At 41.7% G+C, this 20,053-nt stretch overlaps 1 pseudogene; it reads left to right on the top strand.

Moving 5' to 3' along the window:
• LOC148011165 (DEAD-box ATP-dependent RNA helicase 38-like) overlaps positions 1-11,361 on the top strand; it is a 32,689-nt pseudogene extending 21,328 nt beyond the window's left edge.
• Positions 11,362-20,053: the final 8,692 nt, after the last annotated feature.

The following is a 20,053-nucleotide window of genomic DNA, read 5'->3' on the forward strand; positions in this document are numbered from 1 at the left end:
GTTCCTTTTCAACAAGTTATCACATTTATCTTTGGAATACATTCATAAAGTCCAGTCCGCAGGCTTATCCATAATCCATCCAAAGGCTATCCAACAATCCACAGGGATCACTAATCCAAGATTCTGCCCGTAGACTAGTATGCGGGCCTTGAGATCCAATCCTGAGTCACGTTGGCCTCTTGTACAAGGCCCGAAAGGTGAGGGATTTATGGCCAGATCCCCCCTGGCACCCAAGCGTCCTCCTACTCCAAGTAGCGCTCAATGGAGAGACCTCACGCGGCAGGCTTAGTCCACGTTCCCGGCGCGGCTAACAAACCCCTTGGTTAGGGTCAGGCAGACAGTTGGGGGTAGCTGAGGCTACCTCTCCCTTTAGGCCTTCAACCTGAAGCATTAAATATCTTTTCATCGTTTAGTTCCTTGAGCAAACAATAAACTATTACAAGCACAATCATTTCCAGTGGTCGTTATTTGGCCAACTGCTAAGGAGTGAATCCTTCTCTCTGAATACATCTAGCATTCGATCTGGGATCAATTGCGACTTGGTAAGATCCCCAAGGGTTTGTCTATTCTCCCTTTTGTCCTTGGGTTAAGGGCGTACCCTATTAACCCAACTTAACCAATACCTTAGGTTCTATTAATAGTAAATCATGGCAATCGTGTCGCTCCAAATTATTGATTGGTCCCTTTGCTGCCAAGCAAATACCTAATTTCCTTCTCTTGGAAACTTTTCCCAATAAAGGTGATATAAGAGGATGACTATTCATTCTTTTGCAAGTTAAAATTGTGCAAGAATCTGCCAATCTCATTTTGAGGAATTGGCCATTCTCTTGTGATCAAACCACAAGATCATGCGACGTTGCAACTTGTTGCACAAGTATCGCATCTATTCCATGGGATTATTTCACCCATCGAACAGCGTCTTTCTGGTCATGGAATCATGATTAGATAAGAAGCAAGGTTTAGGGTGTCTTCATATCCAACCCATTTCCAATTGCACTAGGTCGACAACGTTCAGTCCTAGGGGTTCCGACTCAATCCGAGTTTCAACATTTGAATGAGTGATCCTTAGGGTAGAAACCCTAGATCGTTTCTTGCAAGTACGTCCAATTGTCCCTACATTCCGTGAATGTGGGTAGGACCTTTGGGTATGAGGGTTTCAACTTGACAACAAGTGCAAAACCAGGTCAAGTCCTTAACGTGCTAAACCCTAGTTAGCACTTGGAGTATATTGTATCGATTTAACCATCCTATACAAATCCTTTACGGTTTAGGTATTTTGGGTAATCCAATTTACTTGTCTTACGACAACAACAAACCATTCCTAAAGATGTTGTCTTGATCAAAGAGGGGAAAAACTAGTTGCATTACGTTATAATTCACGTAAGCACGTGATTCATTGCCTCTACGTATGACTAGATTCGCAATCCCTAACTCTTCTTGTTAAGACCAAAACACATGTTAAGTTACGGCATAATTTCCATTGATCCTGCTAAGACATGCATTCGCGATTCATGCCACTAAGCTTTTAAGATTTTACGCTTAAATGAACCATGCAGCCTTTTCCCTAACTACGCCTCTAAATGAAATTATTCGTACGATGAATGTGCATTATGCAACCTTTCCTAACTACTACGCAGTTAAATGTGATTTATGCCAATAGAAGCTAGAGTTAACCTACTTCATGCAGCCCCTAGAATCTTTTAGTGCCTTGCAATTTCCTATGGTTGATAACTACTTTTTCTAATGAATGATTATGAATAAGATTTGTCTAAAAATGCGACATGCGATTTAATCTTTCCATGCATAATCAAAGGTGTACTACCATAATTTTGACTTTGTAATGCTAGTCATTAGTTATTCTAGACTCGTCACTTTGCTATAGGTATAAGTAGACCAAACCATGGCAGTTCCATCTGTTGAGATGCGCTTTTCTTCTACTTTGCTACCTTCTCGTGCTCAGCAACAACGCTCTACAAATTGGCAGGCTCCACGTAACTTTCTTCAGGGCTTCCTTCCCACCCCTTCTTAGCTGAGAATTGTAGTCCTCCTTCCTTTGATATTTGCCTTTTAGTTACTGGCAAAGATAGAACAAGTGTTGTGTAATGCACAGTGACAACCCCAGTGGGTGCAAGGTATTAGGATAGAATATCAAGCCTCTCTCCAACATCGATCCATGGCTTCTCCTCCTTTTGATCCTTTCCAATCCTATAAAACTAATAGCATTAGATGGAAACAATCTCTCCCTCGCTATCATTGTGTCCTATCACTATATTTTCCCTAGACTTTAAATGCTTTCATTGGTGTCTTCTCCATCCTAAACTTGCTCTTTAGGTCTAATTTGGTCCTAAGAAAAAAATCCTTCAATGTGGACGATGTTGTATCTATACTAGTGAAGAGACAGAGAATGGGACATGCCTAGGCCTTGGGGGGGAGGGGGGGGGGTTCACCTAAAAATAAATAAATATACCACGTGCAACCCCAAAAGAAGGGCTATTTCACTTAGTAAAACTTTACAAGATCATATTTACAAAAGGAGTTTTTAAATTACTATTTGGAAAAAATTTGTAAGTTTCTTAAAGGAAAATAAAGAATTTCATTACTTTAGAGCATATAAGGAAAGGGTATTTTCTAATATCCTTTGAGCACACATAATATAGAGGGTTCACATACAATGACTTCCCTAGCCTATGCCTGGTTAGTCAACACGGGTATCAAAGCTAGTGATTAAGTAGCTACCTCCCTTTCGTTCTATAGATTATTTAAAAGGCAATGCCATCATGGATGATCTTATTAAAAATGTGCAAAATTTATAAATCAAGCTTGTTAAGCTTGAGGGGTCAAGGAAAGCTTCTACTTTGAAGATCCCTAGTAAGGAAGATTTTACCTGGGGTAATCCATGTAGTCTAAAAATCTGCTCTATGAACTGACTAGCCACTTGAGAAGCAATAAACTAGGTGTTGGTTGGAATGAAATGGGCTGCCTTGGTGAGTTTATCCACCACCACATATATACTATTCCATCCCTTTTTGGTGGTAGGCAAGCCAGTAATGAAGTCCATGGTCATGTGCATTCATTTTCCTTTAGGAATGGGTAATGGCTGCAACAAACCACCTGGCTTATGGGCGTTGTCCTTATTCTATAGACAAGGCATACACTTCATAACGAATAGAAGCTTTTGTTGATTCTATCATAGGTTTTGAAAACTCCAAGGTGTCTAGCTAAAGGCGAAGAATGCAACTCCTCCATAATTTTCAGTGTAAAACAAGAAGTAGAGTGAATGACAACCTTGCCATTTAACCAGATGAGGCCATTTTGAAGTTGATAATGTGAGTTATCTTCCATGAGACGTTGCTATAATTTCTAAAAAATATGGCTAAGCTCTTCATCCAAAAGATAAGACTCATGTAGTTCTTCAATCTAGTCACTATGCAGCTCAGTCATTGCTGAAACTTTGCAAGCCCAAATATGAGAAAGATAATCAATTACTACATTGCCTTTGCCCCTCATATGAGTGATGTCAAAATCATAAATTTTCAGTGTAGCTATTCGCCTACGCTGCTTAGGAGTTATATTGGATTAAGTGAGGAAATACTTAAGGACCCTATGATCACTTTGAACTTTGAAGTGGTTGCCATAAAATTAATGGTATCATTTCTTTATTACATGCAAGATAGCCAACATCTCTTGGTCATAAACATTTATAACCATCTCCTTATTTGAAAGCTTATAGCTTTCAAAGGCAATCACTCCATGCTCTTGTAACAAAATAGTCCCAATGCCTTGGCCAGTGGCATCACACTACATGGTAAATTCCTTTGAAAAATCCAGGCATACCAGAATAGAAGAAAAAATAAGGAGTTTCTTTAAATGGTTGAAGCTACTATCTGCAAGAGCATCCCAAAAGTAAACTCCGTCCTTCAACCTATCAGTTAAGGGAGCTACAAACAATAGCTGCATAATAATTGATGAATTGGCGATAAAATGAAGGTAGACTAAGAAATCCTTTTTCACCTTCTCTAATACAAGAAAGTAGGTGTTGGTCAATCTCTAATACAATGCACCTTCTTAGGGTTAGCATGTATCCCTTTTTCACTAACAATATGTCCCAAGTATTCCACTTTGGTTTGCTTGAAAGAACATTTCTTCTCCTTAGCAGAGAGTCTGTGATGTCTTAATACATCAAAAACCTTCTTCATGTGTGATAGATGGTCTTGAAGGCTCTTATTGTAAATCAAAATGTCATCAAAGAAGATCAAGACAAGCTACACGATGTCGTAGAGTTCACGCAAGGGCTGCAGAACACGGGGTTCAAGATACAGCAAGGAAAGAGGCTAACAAGAAGAACTCAAATTTTTGATGCCAAAGTACTCTATATTGTTTGTCAAGTAAAATACATGAAGTCCATGTTCAGAAAAATCTGAAGTATCTCTTAACCAGCTTTGCATCTAGGTGTTTGAGATCAGTTTTGCCATTGGCACATAGACTTGTTAAAATCTGCTGGGTAGTAATCCCTGTAAACAATTTTTTAGAAATCCATACAATGTCAAAGCAATGGAGTTCTGTGGGTAGCACTGCTCACTATGCTAGTAGTATGGCCAGTTTAAGATGCTGATGCTTTTTGTGATCCTGTTCATTTGAAACATGAGCCTTGCTTGGCAACAAAAGAGGAGCCATCACTGCAGGAGCCACCATCACAATAGCAGCTTTTCTTTCTGGTGCTTTTAAATATGCATCAAGTGCCACAAGGCAGCCTGCAGAATGGCCAATTAGTATAGCCTCTTTTGAAGTTTGAACATATCAACAAACCAGAAAATGCTATGTTTGTCAAACTGGCTATCATAAGGTACATATGTTTCAGGTTTACTCTTCAATATGCACACGAAAGTCCACTTTCAGCACTCTTCCTGTCAATACCTTTATGACTTCTGTAAGGATACCTAAACAAACTCTGTCTTTAACTCCTCCTTGGCTGCACTAATGAATGCCTCATAGTCTGGTTCCATAAAATCTTCAAAATATCTAGTCTCACAGTCATTCCAGTTTTATGCAAAACCTCTTCAGTTTCAATGGTTAACGAAACTGACTGAATAGGTAGGCCTGTCCGTTTCTTAACCCAAACAGCAATCACATTCCTTGTGAAGCCACCGGTATATCGCCTGCTGATGCTGTTGACAAAGAAGTAGATTTGGCTTGTCTGAAATGACCTCTAACAGGCGATAGAGCAGGACAGAGTTGCATCAGTACGCCCTATGGAATTGACATTTTGATTGGTCTTAGGCTTCTTACTGGCACAAAAACATTTTACAAATCCTTTGCTGACTGTTCCTTCTGCTCTCAGTGTGGTTTCTATGGAACTGGTGTCAAGATTGTGGGAGAGAAGGAAGGAGTCTCACTTGTAGCTTTCTTGCTTGCACAATGGGGGAATACACACAAAGGTGGAGGCTGAAAACAGGTTTTCTCTTCTTAGTTGTGTAAGCCAAAAAGAAGTCACATACAAAGAAATAGAAGAACCCTATATATGGGTCTCAAACCAAACTCAATTAACTAAGGTGGCATACTAACTGAGCCACGAACTAGAGTAGACAAGGATAGCTGTCATGTAGCTATTATTCATGGGTGGTGTACCAACCGCATCTACAACTGACAAGTCGGTGACATAAATGCACAACGGTCACCCTGGCATATCACGAGTGGAGCTCGATATCTCAACACTCCCCCTCGAGCTCAATCCTAATTCCTGTACACCAAGCAGGTCTCTGAACTTGCGCAGCTTCTCTGCGCCCAATGCCTTCGTAAATATGTCAGCTACTTGATCCTCTGTGCTGACATAAACTAGATCAATAAGACCTAGTAAAACCCTCTCTCGCACATAGTGATAATGCACCTCAATGTGCTTTGTTCTAGCATGATAGACTGGGTTATTTGCCAAGTGTATACTACTCATGTTGTCACAATAAATGACAACTAGCCCATCTGTAGACTGATGCATATCATAAAGTAGCTTATGCAGCCAAGCTACCTCACATGCAGCCATTGTTGCACCCCTGTACTCAGCCTCTGTGCTCGACAAGGCAACTGTAGGCTGTTTCTTGCTGTTCCAAGTGACTGCAGCACTCCCAAAAGAGAACACATATCCACTGGTAGATCGTCTATCAGAAATGCTACCAGCCCAATCCGCATCAGTGTATCCATGCAACTGTATTTGAACCCCAGTCTCATAAAATAGTCCATACTGCAATGTGGACTTCACATACCTGAGTATGTGTCTAGCCGCATCCAAATGCGGCTTCCTTGGAGCCTGCATAAACTAACTTACCAATCCAACAGCATAGCTCAAATGTGGCCTCGTAATAGTCATATAAATCAAGCTTCCTACTACGCGTCTGTACATAGTAGGGTCTTTCAGAAGCTCACCTGCATCTATGCTCAGCTTCACATTCTGCTCCAAAGGAACTGAAATAGGCTTACAGCCTGCCATCCCATATTTGGACAGCATGTCCAATCCATACTGCCTCTGCAAGAGCTGTATCCCACTTGGTGATCTAATCACCTCAATGCCCAATAAATAACGCAGCTCTCCCAAATCCTTCATCTCAAACTTTTGCTTCAATAGCATTTTCACATGAAGGATATCTTCATCACTGTCACCTGTCATAATCAAATCATCAACATAAATGACAAGTAGCATAATACCTTTCTCTATTTTTCTCACATAAAGTGAGAAATCTACCTTGGAAATCTGAAAGCCAATAGTGACAAGATACTGTCCTATCTTGTCAGACCATGCTCTAGGTGCTTGCTTCAAGCCATACAAGGCTTTCTTCAACCTGCAAACAAACTCAGGATGAACAGCATGCACACAACCTGGTGGCTGCTCCATATAGACCTCTTCTTGCAAATCACCATGTAAGAAGGCATTCTTTACATCCATCTGATGTAAAGACCATCCCTTTGATGCAGCCATAGCAATGACTGCTCTTATGGTTGCCATCCTTGCAACCGGACTGAATGTTTCTTCATAGTCAATGCCATATGTTTGTGCATACCCCTTGACTACTAATCTTGCCTTGTATCTGTTCACAGAACCATCTGCATTGTGCTTCACCTTATAAACCCACTTACATCCAATTGCATTCTTACCTTTAGGCAAAGGTACCAATTTCCATGTAGCATTTGCTTCCAAGGCATCCATTTCTTCATCCATGGCTTTCTCCCATTTTTCTTTTCCCATGGCTTGCTCAAAAGAAGTGGGTTCTGGTTCCTGTATCACTTTGACCATATATGCATAGTGAATGGCTGTAAATCCATCATATTTCAACCTATCCACAGGATACCTAGCTCTCGTAGACCTGCGCAAAATAGGTTCACTCCCAGGTGCTCTCAAAACATCCCTGGTCTTCCTTACTCCAGGTGTAACAATAGAAGGAATACCCAACTCATCATCAATGCTCTATTCTGAGCCACTGGATTCACCATCCACATAAGAGTGACCTGCATTCACATCAACCATGGGCTGATCAACCTTCTCTTTTCCTTTTCATGATACCTGCATACCACTATCTGCATTGCTTTGAGAAGATTCTCCTGATCTCAATCCGCCTGTCCATGGCGAAGAATGTGAACCACTGCTAGAGGACGCTCCAGGTCCACTAATATTTTGTGACAGCTGCTGTGAATTCTGTGCAGCATTACCATTTTGTGCATCTACATCATCAATCACATTTACTGGTTTATACCAGCTACTCATTTCATCAAAAACAACATCTCTGCTCACTGTAAACTTACGAGTAGAAGGGTTATAGCATCTATATCCTTTTTGCTGCAGAGAGTAACCAATAAAGATGCACTTCTCCGCTTTTGGATCCAACTTGGATCTCAACTCATCTGGCACATGTACATAGGCAATGCAATAAAAAATTTTCAAATGAGAAATATCTGGTTTCCTACCAGTATACCTCTCCTCTGGAGTCATCCCATGTATTGCTACAGTGGGAGTCATGTTCATTATATAGACTGTTGTAGCAACTGCTTCAGCCCAGTAAAAATCTGGCAAGTCTTTTTCGTTGAGCATGGCACGAGATACTTCTCCAATATGCGTGTTTTTCCTTTCTGCAATTCCATTTTGTTGTGGGGTATGATTGCATGAATATTGCTGCTTTATGCCATGCTCCTGCAGGAACCTTGCAAACTCATTTGAGAGGTACTCTCCCCCTCCATCTGACCTTAGGCATTTTATTTGCAGGCCTGTTTCTTTTTCAACCATAGCTTTAAGAGTTTTGAAATGGCACAAAACTTCACTTTTCTTTTTCATAAAATACACCCAAACTTTTCTGCTATAGTCATCAATAAAAGTAACAAAATAATGATAGCCTCCAAGAGATGCACCTTTAGTAGTCCACACATCAGAGTGGATTAATTCCAATGGCTTCTTACTCTCTTGAACATGTCTAGGAAATGGTTTCCTTGCCTGTTTTCCAAACTGACAGGCTTCACATACCTTATGCATTTCTGCAACCTTGAATTTAGGAAATCCTGCAACAATATTTTGGGCCTGCATTGATTTAAGTCGTTGTATATTAACATGACCAATGCGTTTATGCCAGATATCAATATATGCAACTACACCGGTCCCATGTGCAAACATTGCTGCACTCAATTCAGACATGTCTGCATCCAACGTAAACATTCTGCCATTTTTCTTTCCTTTTGCTATCAAGCGACCTTTATTTTTCATATCCTCAACAAAGCATCCATGAGGATTAAATCTGACATGCAAGCCCTGCTCAACCATTTGACCAACAGAAACCAGATTCTTGGTGATATTCGGGACATGAAATACATCGGACATGTATTTCTTTTTCCCATCCTGCATAGACAAAGGAATTTTTCCAATCTGCACAATAGGATGTGCAGTATCATCACCAGTCTCCACAAATCCTAGTTTTTCCATTTTCCTTGCATCCTCCATCCATTCTGCATGACCTGTCATGTGGTTTGATGCACCTGAGTCAACATACCATACATCGTTGCTTTCTTCTACACTTGTCACAGAATTATTCATGTGCTGCACCATAAACAAATGCTCATTTCTGTCATCACCCTGTCTACTAGAAGATGCATAATTCCCTTGTTGCAGTTTTCCATTCATGATGTCATTCTGCTTTTTATAGTAGTCTTTAGCCATATGACCCATTTTACCACAGTAGTAGCATTCAACATTACTGTTTGCATTTTGGCCTCTTTGCCATCCACCACGACCTCTTTGGATCCCCCTACCTCTAGAGTTACCACGTCCTCCTCCATAGGACTGGTTTTCTTGAGTTTGCTGCATATTCTGATTTCTACCACGGCCTCCAAATTGGCCTCCTCTACCTCTGCCTCTACCTCTTCCAGCATTTGAGTAGAAGATAGTTTCTTTTGAAGTTCCTCCTGAAGAATATGCACCACCATTTCTCTGCTTCTCAGAAATTAGAAGAGCAATCAACTCCTCAAAATCAGGAAATCTTTCACGAACTGAAATGGATGTCCGAAACTGTGCATAATCCTTTCCTAGACCATTCAAGGTCACAGAAACTAAATCATCATCTTCCACTGGCGACCCAATGGAAGCCAGTGCATGTGCAATCTTCTTCACCTTCATGTGGTAGTCATTGATGCTCATACTTTCTCTTTGCACATTATGCAACTCTTGCTTGAGCTGCATTTTCCTGGCTTGCGTATTTGTGCTATACATTTTTGACAAGGTATCCCATGCCTCCTTTGGCGTACTTGCATCCTGAATATGCACAATCATAGAGTCTGAAATATTGATAGACAGCCAATACATAACTTTCCTGGCTCTCTCATGCCATGCTTTAAATGCCTGCATTTGTTGTTGATTGGGAACATCAGGAAGAACTGGTTCTTCTTCATTTCCTGCAACAAATTCCCAATATCCTTTTCCCATAAGGAAATTCGTCATTCTAAACTTCCATGCTTGGAAGTTCTTCTTGTCAAGCTTTTCAGTTACAATCTGTGAAAGAGAATCAGACGCCATTACAGAACACTGCAAAAAATTCTGTCACTGCAAAAAACACAGCTTCACCCTCACAAGGGCAAATCTGCAAAACTGGCGAAAGTGGTATTTGACCACACAGTCACTTCCTAGTGACGATTTTGCATAAACAGGAACCAAGGATGATTCTGTAACTCCCAATGTCTCTGCGCACAGGCATACGATGCAACTTCTATAGTAACTTTTCACCGACCTATAGAACAGTGGTCGCACAACATAAAACTGGGTCTTTTCTTGAGTGCGTGCAGATAACTTCCACCTCCAAAACAGGCCCCGAAATGGCCTCAAATAAAAAAAACAGGGTCGCCAAGGGCTAAATCCCTAGCATGCAGCATATACAGCCCTCTTGCTTCACCGCGAAGGGCGTCTCAACCTGAGACAATGCACTCTTGCAATTTTCGGCTGTGCTACCTGCAAAGATCTGCTCCCAAAACAGAAAATGAAAGCAACACTGCTCCTCTTACCAGAACACCGCGAGCTTGTCTTGCTTTCTTGAGCTCCTTACCACGAACAAGGCTCTGATACCATGTCAAGATTGTGGGAGAGAAGGAAGGAGTCTTACTTGTAGCTTTCTTGCTTGCATAATGGGGGAATACACACAAAGGTGGAGGCTGAAAACAGTTTTTCTCTTCTTAGTTGTGTAAGCCAAAAAGACGTCACATACAAAGAAATAGAAGAACCCTATATATGGGTCTCAAACAAAACTCAACTAACTAAGGTGGCATACTAACTGAGCCACGAACTAGAGTAGACAAGGATAGCTGTCATGTAGCTATTATTCATGGGCGGTGTACCAACCGCATCTACAACTGACAAGTCGGTGACATAAATGCACAACGGTCACCCTGGCATATCACGAGTGGAGCTCGATATCTCAACAACTAGGAGGCAGTGCTCTTGCAGTGTTCTGGAGAAACAGGCCCATCCCTCTGTTGACAATGATGATATTCTCGAATAACTCTGAGCTCTTGATAATCTTCTGTTTATAGAGGGCTTACTGTACACCGCTTCCATTCTTGTGGACCTTAAACCTCCAAGGTCAAATTTCCCAAAGCTTTGGCTAAGGCCTCTTTGATGTGATCTAGCGAATACATATATTCTGTGAGTTTGGTCTTTCCCGTGTCTGCCTCTGGATATCTTATGATCACTGTCCGTCAATGAGGAGAGCTCGGTTGTCACAAGACGCGCTTCTTGATACATCTGAGGAGGAAGAAGAAGAAGACGATGATGAAGAAGCTGCAGATGACGGTGATGATGAAGATGCGAAGAGTAATGTTGTCAGGATCACCACAAGCCCAACATGGTGAATTGATGATGCCTGCATTGTTATAACGTCCATGGATTAATTACGGTCTTATGTCTTCTTGCGGCTGCTTCCTTCTCCATCGTTGTGGTTTTATCGAGAGAGAGAGTCTTCCCTGTTCAGTTCGCCCACATCAACCATGGCTATTCTATCTTAGCTTTGTGCTCCCTTTTCTCCAATCTGAAGCTCGTTCATCTATTGCAAAATAGAGCCTTTGATTCCCCTCTCCTTCATATTGCTTCGAAGAAGAAGACCAGTAGAAGATTCAGCCGCTTCTTCTTCTTATCATTGATTTTGGAGTTCCCAAATTTTGTCGATGGTGAATCCTTTCAATAAGCTGCTGAAGTTACACTAGCATCCCTGGTTTCGTTGCCCTCTGTTCCCTTCCATCATCTTCCACGACTCTCCTCTTTTTCAGCAGTATCCCCCCAAATTAGTCGATCGTCCTCCTCTTTTCCCCCCAGACTTTTCGCTGATTCCTTCGATATAGCTTGATAAAAAAAAGCCCAACGAATATAATTACATCCATCTTTGAGCCTTTCTTCTGTGGAGCATCATTTGTCTTTAGTGCTTTAGATATCAAAGACTCTTTAGCAGAAATTTGAGGCATTGCTACCTCCAGTTTCTTTACACCAACAGGAGATCTACGCACAAACTTTGATTTTGACCTTGAGGACTGGGTGGCAAAATGCTCTCTCGGGGCTTCTTCTTTACTCGCTTAAGCAGCTTTTGAGAGACTTCCTTCAACTCTATTTCATGGGAACTATTGAACTTAGATGATCGGCTTCCACAAAGCTTCCTTTGATTCCACAATTCCCTGCACTTTTCTTAGAGATCATCATTGAAATTATCAGCTTGATAATGTCCTTTGGCATCAGTTTTTCATATTTTTCTAACACACACACATCATACATCCAAACAGAATCACACACACACACTAGCGGAATATATACATTGGATGCGGGTACTGAAAGGACGGATTATCGTAATGCATCAATCATACACAATGAATCACACGCGGAAAAATAACACAAATGCACAACAAAAAAAATGGAGGTGTTTACGGCTCGGATGCGCAGCAGCACGACATCCACCCCCTCTAAACCTGCGCATCCTCTGGATGAGCCAACTATCCAGCATCATTCAAGTCCACAAACAGGTCGAGTCCTTCATCAGTTTCTAGTAGACTTGTTTCTCCATCAGCTTCATCATCCATATTCTCTGCTTCTTCTGCTTGACTTTCTTCTACCTGCTCTTCTTCTACCAATGCTTCAAGTGAATATTCTTCATCTTCTCTTCTCTTGAAAATCTTGACCCGTTTTCCAGCAATGGGCACCCTCAATATTGTTCCATCTAATTCATCCAATTCATAGGTACCATTGTCAAAAACCTGTTTCACCTCATACGGTCCAAACCATCTTTGAACCATTTTTCTCATGCTACTATGCTGATTCTCTAGACTACTGTCGTAGACTAGAACCCAATCTCCTTCTTTTATGGCTCTAGGCCTCAAGCGATGCCTCAAATCAAACCTGTCCTTGTTTCTGAGTCGGGCTGCCTTCAAACGATCAATTGCTAGCTGCACATCTTCTGTCCTTCTCTCTAGTTGACGAATCCGAAGAGCTAAAAGCTCCTCCCTTGATGATAAATTCTCATGCCATGGAAGAAAACTCCACGTGAGAGTACAGATTTCTATAGGCATGACAGGTTTTTTCCCATACATCAACTCTGCAGGCATATATCCAGTAGTCACGCTATGTGTAGAGCGATCTGCCCACAATGCAAAAGGTAGTAATCTCGGCCAATCCCCAATCCGACCTCTACAAGCTTTTGCCAATGCTTTAACTATCAGCGGATGTCCTCTTTCGCTCTTCCCATTTCCCTCTGGATTATAGGCAGTAGTAAGAGCCAACTTAATCCCAAGCCGTGAGAAAAATTCTCTAGCTTCGTCTGCATCTAGCTCTCCACGATCAGCTATAATCTTGCCTATACATCCATACCTGCAAAATATTTCTTCCAACAAGAATTTACATACTGTAGTGGTGGCCTTCGTCCGTAAATATCTGCCTTCAACATAGTTTGTAAGATCCTCCCTAGCCAAGTCAAGATATCTCATCTGCCAAAGTCCCACAGGCAAAGTAACCAAGTCTACCACCCACTTATAATGCATACATAGTGGATAGGTCGGATGCAACTCATCACGATGCCGCACTAAAGAGTAAAGCTGACAGTCCCTGCAAGTATCCACAAAGTGGGAAACATCTTTATACATCCCTTTCCACTAGTATCTTTCTTTGATTTTCTCATAGGTAGCCCATACACCTCTATGACCAGCCCATGAACTCTCATGAAACTCTCGCATAATCTGTATCTGCATCGCTACCTCACAAACTACTCTCAAGGGTAAGACGCCTCTCTTCTTTGGATGCTTCCAAAGAAAACCATCTTTCAAGAAATACCCATAAGCCTTCCTTCTGATTTTCTTGAATTCATAATCTGTCCAATCAGCTCTTCGAGTCAATGAACTTAGATACTGTCCAATTTGCAGCCACTCGTCAACATAAAGTTCTTCAATAAAGGCTTCAACAGTAGATACATGACAATCATGAACAAGGACAGAAGCTGCAAACTGTGTCTCATCATCTTCTGCAAGCATTGACTCCTCATCCTCATATCTCGCTCTAGATAGCGTGTCAGCAACTGGATTATCTTTCCCTGCTATGTGTCGAAATTCTGGATTCAATGATTTGATGTAGGCAATCCACCGAAGCATCGCTATATCTGGAGTCGAACAGCTAGTAATCATGCTAAGCAAAGGCAAACAATCTGTTTCCACAACAACTGAAGCTCCAATAAAATACCCTTTATCACACTTCAGTGCAGTGACTACTCTCCACAACTCTCTTTTAATCTGCGGATATCTCCTCTGCCGCTCATTAAGAACTTTATCTCCAAAGCGGATTGCATATCTATTTCCATCAGCATCATCCTGTCCCACTGCCCAGCCTATGCCAATAGGGCTAGTATCAAGTGTCAACATGATTGGCCGTCCACACTGATAATCCGCCTTGCGAAGAGTAGGAGCTGACTGCAACAGTTTCTTGAGTTTATGCATGGCTTTCGAATGCTTCTCATCCCAATGGAATTTCTGCCCCTTTCGAAGCAGCTGATAGAGAACATCTGCTATGTGAGCAAAATGAGGAATCCAAATCATGTAAAGTACACAAGCTCCCACAAATCTCCGCACCTCTGAAGTAGTCGAGCAATACTCTGCAATCCTGCTTATGGCATCCACCTTTGCAGGTGAAGGCTTCCTGCCATAATATCCAACCATATGCCCAATTATGATGACTTCATTAACACCAAAGACAGATTTTAGCCCTGAAAGAGTCAAGTTCACCTCCTCTAATTGTGTCAATATTTGCTCACAAGCAACTAAGTGTTCAGCCACAAACTGTTTACATCCTCACAAATCAAGACTTTCATTCTTTTCTTCTTCTGCACAACCCTTAATAGGCACATCATCCAGGAAAGGCATGGTATACTGCGGAATATAGTCTCGTAGAACTCTATGCATAGCATTCATCATATGAGCAACTGAGTTGGTGGCACCTTGAGGCAAGGTACACATCCTCACAAGACCAATAGGTGTCCGCATAGTAGTAATATCCCTGCTTTCCAAGGCAAGCTAAAACTGATCATAACTTGAATACAAGTCACCTAGAGAATAGATGGCTCATCCTGTAAAAGCCTCAGCAAATTCATCCACAACTGGACCTATTCCCACATTCCTGATTGTCACTTTGTTCACGGGTTGCATATCCTGAATAAATCTCAAAGTACCATTCTTCTTTGGTACAATAAACCACCTGTTAGAATAGGGCGCAGAAGAGGGTTCCAAAATCCCCATCTTAATCTTCTCATTCAGCAACTCTATCAGCTTTGGCAAGTGTGCTTTAGGCACAGGTATAGGACGTATATTCCATGGTACATGAGGGATAGTGAAGATGACTATAGGCGCAACCAATTCGGGACTAATGCAGCCAATTTCATGAGGAAAGAAAGCAAATGCCTTACCATGACGTCCAAGCATCTCTCTAAAACATTCTTTCTCCACTGGAAGCAAGAAATCATCATTTCCAATCTTCAATTCTGCAAGAGTTTCAGCTGCAAATTTATGTCCAATATTTATAGGATCTCTCAACATAGGCTGCTTCATAGCTTTTTCTATTTGCTCATCACTATCAGGAGGAAGCGGCCCTGCAACTGGCTTAACCTTCTTATCAACTCTTTTATACTTCGTGTCAACCTTGGCATCAGTCAGGCACTCTTTTCTTTGCTGCAATTTCTGTAAATTTTCAGCAACTCTCAACTCTATTGGCTGAAAGATTTCAGCCCTTTGCTCTATGGACTGCATGGGTGCAGCCTGAAACTCTGTATGCTGAAATTTTTCAGCATTCAACTATGTTGGTGGCTGAATGGATTCAGCCCTCGGCTCTATGGACTGCATGGGTGCAGCCTCATACTCCATATGCTGAATTTTTCCAGCATTTAACTCTGTTGGCTGAAAGGTTTCAGCCCTTTGCAACTCTGTAAGCTCATCAAGATCAGCCATAAATTTAGTTTGCTGAGTTTTCTCAGCCTCTAACTCTATTTTCAGCATAAAATCAGAAATTTCCTGAAACATATCCAAGGTTTGCACAGGTATGATCTTTGAACCCTTACATACATCAGTTTTCAGCATTGTTCCCATCTCAAACAATGTATCTGCATAAGACATCCCTTCATACAATCCATCTACATGCTCTTCTGCTTGCAAAATACCTGCAATCTTCAACTCTTTCTCCTTACGAACAATGTACTACCTGGCAGCTCTGGGCAAATCTGAAATTTTTTGATAACTCACTGAACTATCTGAAGAAAAACCAACAAAATTAGTGGAGAAAGACTCGCTGTCAGGAGGCGAGATCTCCTCTTTTCTCCGCTCTGTACCACTGGCGTCTTGCAAGACAGCGATACCTAATGAAAATCCAACTCCTTCGCAGGTAGTGGTGCCTCACGCAAGGAGTCCATGTTTCTCGAATGATTTACCCCAACAGTCATAAACTGAACAGCTCGCATACCATCCTTACTGCGTATCCGTGCATAGGTTGAGCCGTCATCCATCACTTTCGTCTCCATTCTTGCTTCTGTAATGAAAGGCTGTCCAAGAATAATCGGATAAGAGCAAGAATCCTGAATAAAGCAATGATAATCTTCTTCAACATTACCAATAGAAATTCTGATGCTCGGACAAGCAGCATACATATCACCAGAAGTATTATTGGCGGCTCTCTCATGCGCCAGCCATGCTCTGCGTCCATAGGCCACTTGCCACTCTCATAAACACCTCGAGCAATAAGATTAATCTCGGAACCATGATCGACTAAAGCGACCAAAGGAATCTGTTTCTCTCCAATCCTTACCACCGTCTCAGTGGCTCTAGCTCAATGACTACGTGAAAAATGGCTACGAGGAATGAGGATAGGGGTATCATCATCTTCATACTGCATAGGCTGAACTATTTTCTCCAATTGCGGATTGACAGAAGCATTCTTAACCATCACTGCATCATCATGCTCTTCCCCAAGAGCTCCATGCCATAATCCCTGTAAAGCAGGTTCTTCCATCGCATGTCGTTTCCTCCGCAAAAGATCCTGCATCTGATCCTGTATTTCTCTTCTAGCAATCCCAAGAGCTTCTCCAACAGTAAAAGTGACTTCACTATTCAGAATTCTTTCATGAAAAATCTTACTCATATCCGTCTGCATATCAAGGTCTGACAAGAGCTTGAATCCTGGCTCCTTTCTTGGTTGCCTCTTCTCTTTCATCTGTTTGTCTCCCATAGGTTGTTCAGGACCTGATTGAGCTGGAGAACTTGTCATAGGTGGAGCTGTAACAGGTGGTGAAACAAAGTCACCCCCTCTAGTCTTTTTGGAGGTGCTGAGACCCTCCTCATCTCTTCTTCTCTTTTCCTCAACCATGGCATCTAAACCCTGTGTTTTCGCCATATAAGCAAAAATAGAATACCTGTCAACAGGAGAATCCCATCCCGTTTCTCCTTGGATGCTGGAGCCCACAGAAGTCATAGTAGATGCCTGAACTTTCCCTCTTCTCGCTATCTCCAAGGCAGAGGACCATAAAGTAGAGTCTCCATCTGATTTCTGCTCAAGCTGGACTCCATAAGCTGAAGCATCTCTTCTAACACTCACATAAGTTGATCGCGCAGCCATATCATCAACGAGCTTTTTCATGCCTCCCTTACCAAAGTTCGTGTCAAGAGGAGCACCACTCTTTGTCAGCCATATCTTCCCATCTTGTCCCCAGAACACTACATTCTTCTTACGCACTTCCTGAAAAGCATCACAATCTCTGCAGTGTTGGTGCTCTGTACTATCGCACCAAATACATCGTCTCTCTTTTCTTTGACCAGTTGGAAAAGCAGTCGCTGGAGCAAGGGCTACAGCAGGTACTGACATAAGTTGCTCTTTTAACTTTCCAACTTCAGCTTTGACTGCTTCAATCGTCAAATCTGCCAAGCCTTTAATAACATCATCTACAAATAAGGGCACTGGAGCAGCAGGAACTGGTGGATTTACAACAGGAGGAGTAGGCTTAGGCATAGAACTTGCAGCAGGGGTAGAAGAAGAATTCTCCAAGGATTTTTCAGAAGCAGATTCTCTATTACGATGCAATCGTACTCTCCTGCGCTGCTTCTTAACAAGAGCATTCACAGCATCAATGACATGTCTCCACTCGGTCTTTAAACTTGAATCGATAGCTTGATCTTCCAAAAGATCATCCAACTTTTCCTGTAAATCAGCATCAGCGGCTTGTAAAAATAATTCCACTTTTTGTATCTCCAAAGCTTGCTGCTCAGTTCCATCCAATTGATCATAGCGGCTCTCAAACTCTCGCAGAAGGGCGGTAACTGAAAGTCCCTTATTAGGCATAGAAATCCATGCTAAGAAATTCATGCGGTTCATAAGACTTGTATCCTCCAGGAAATATTCATATTTTAATGCCTTCTTAAACTCTGCCCAACCAGCATGTGTTTCTTGAATTTTTGAAATTCGGACTTTAAGAGCACGCACCACGATCCGCAAGAAGTAGCGGCTCCAAACATCTTGAGAAACCCCAAAAAACTTCATATTTTCTTCATACAAATGTAGGTAAGTTGACACTTGTTGGCCATTAAACTGCTTCATCTCCTGTCGGACAGCTTTCAAGGCATCCATGGTATCACTATCACGTTTCACATGAGCTTGCTGCTGCATATAGGTTGTAAATGACTGAAACAGGTTCTTCATGACATTTTCATCTGTCATCTCTTCTTGCGAGTCTCCCATCTTGCTGAAAATTGACGCAGCACTTTCATGTCGGGTTCACCAGAAATGTCATAGAGTTCACGCAAGGGCTGCAGAACACGGGGTTCAAGATACAGCAAGGAAAGAGGCTAACAAGAAGAACTCAAATTTTTGATGCCAAAGTACTCTATATTGTTTGTCAAGTAAAATACATGAAGTCCATGTTCAGAAAAATCTGAAGTATCTCTTAACCAGCTTTGCATCTAGGTGTTTGAGATCAGTTTTGCCATTGGCATATAGACTTGTTAAAATCTGCTGGGTAGTAATCCCTGTAAACAATTTTCAGAAATCCATACAATGTCAAAGCAATGGAGTTCTGTGGGCAACACTGCTCACTATGCTAGTAGTATGGCCAGTTTAAGATGCTGATGCTTTTTGTGATCCTGTTCATTTGAAACACGAGCCTTGCTTGGCAACAAAAGAGGAGCCGTCACTGCAGGAGCCACCATCACAATAGCAGCTTTTCTTTCTGGTGCTTTTAAATATGCATCAAGTGCCACAAGGCAGCCTGCAAAATGGCCAATTAGTATAGCCTCTTTTGAAGTTTGAACATCTCAACAAACCAAAAAATGCTATGTTTGTCAAACTGGCTATCATAAGGTACATATGTTTCAGGTTTACTCTTCAATATGCACACGAAAGTCCACTTTCAGCACTCTTCCTGTCAATACCTTTATGACTTCTGTAAGGATACTTGAACAAACTCTGTCTTGAACTCCTCCTTGGATGCACTAATGAATGCCTCATAGCCTGGTTCCATAAAATCTTCAAAATATCCAGTCACAGTCGTTCCAGTTTTATGCAAAACCTCTTCAGTTTCAATGGTTAACAAAACTGACTGAATAGGTAAGCCTGTCCGTTTCTTAACCCAAACAGCAATCACATTCCTTGTGAAGCCACCGGTATATCGCTGCTGATGCTATTGACAAAGAAGTAGATTTGGCTTGTCTGAAATGACCTCTAACAGGCGATAGAGGAGGACAAAGTTGCATCAGTACGCCCTATGGCATTGACATTCTGATTGGTCTTAGGCTTCTTACTGGCACAAAAACATTTTACAAATCCTTTGTTGACTGTTCCTTCTGCTCTCAGTGTGGTTTCTATGGCACTGGGAGGCAGTGCTCTTGCAGTGTTCTGGAGAAACAGGCCCATCCCTCTGTTGACAATGATGATATTCTCGAATAACTCTGAGCTCTTGATAATCTTCTGTTTATAGAGGGCTTACTGTACACCGCTTCCATTCTTGTGGACCTTAAACCTCCAAGGTCAAATTTCCCAAAGCTTTGGCTA

Source organism: Lygodium microphyllum, chromosome 28 (assembly GCF_053477565.2).
Source record: "Lygodium microphyllum isolate KBCC chromosome 28, Lygodium_microphyllum_v1.1.10, whole genome shotgun sequence".
Taxonomy (NCBI): Eukaryota; Viridiplantae; Streptophyta; class Polypodiopsida; order Schizaeales; family Lygodiaceae; genus Lygodium; species Lygodium microphyllum.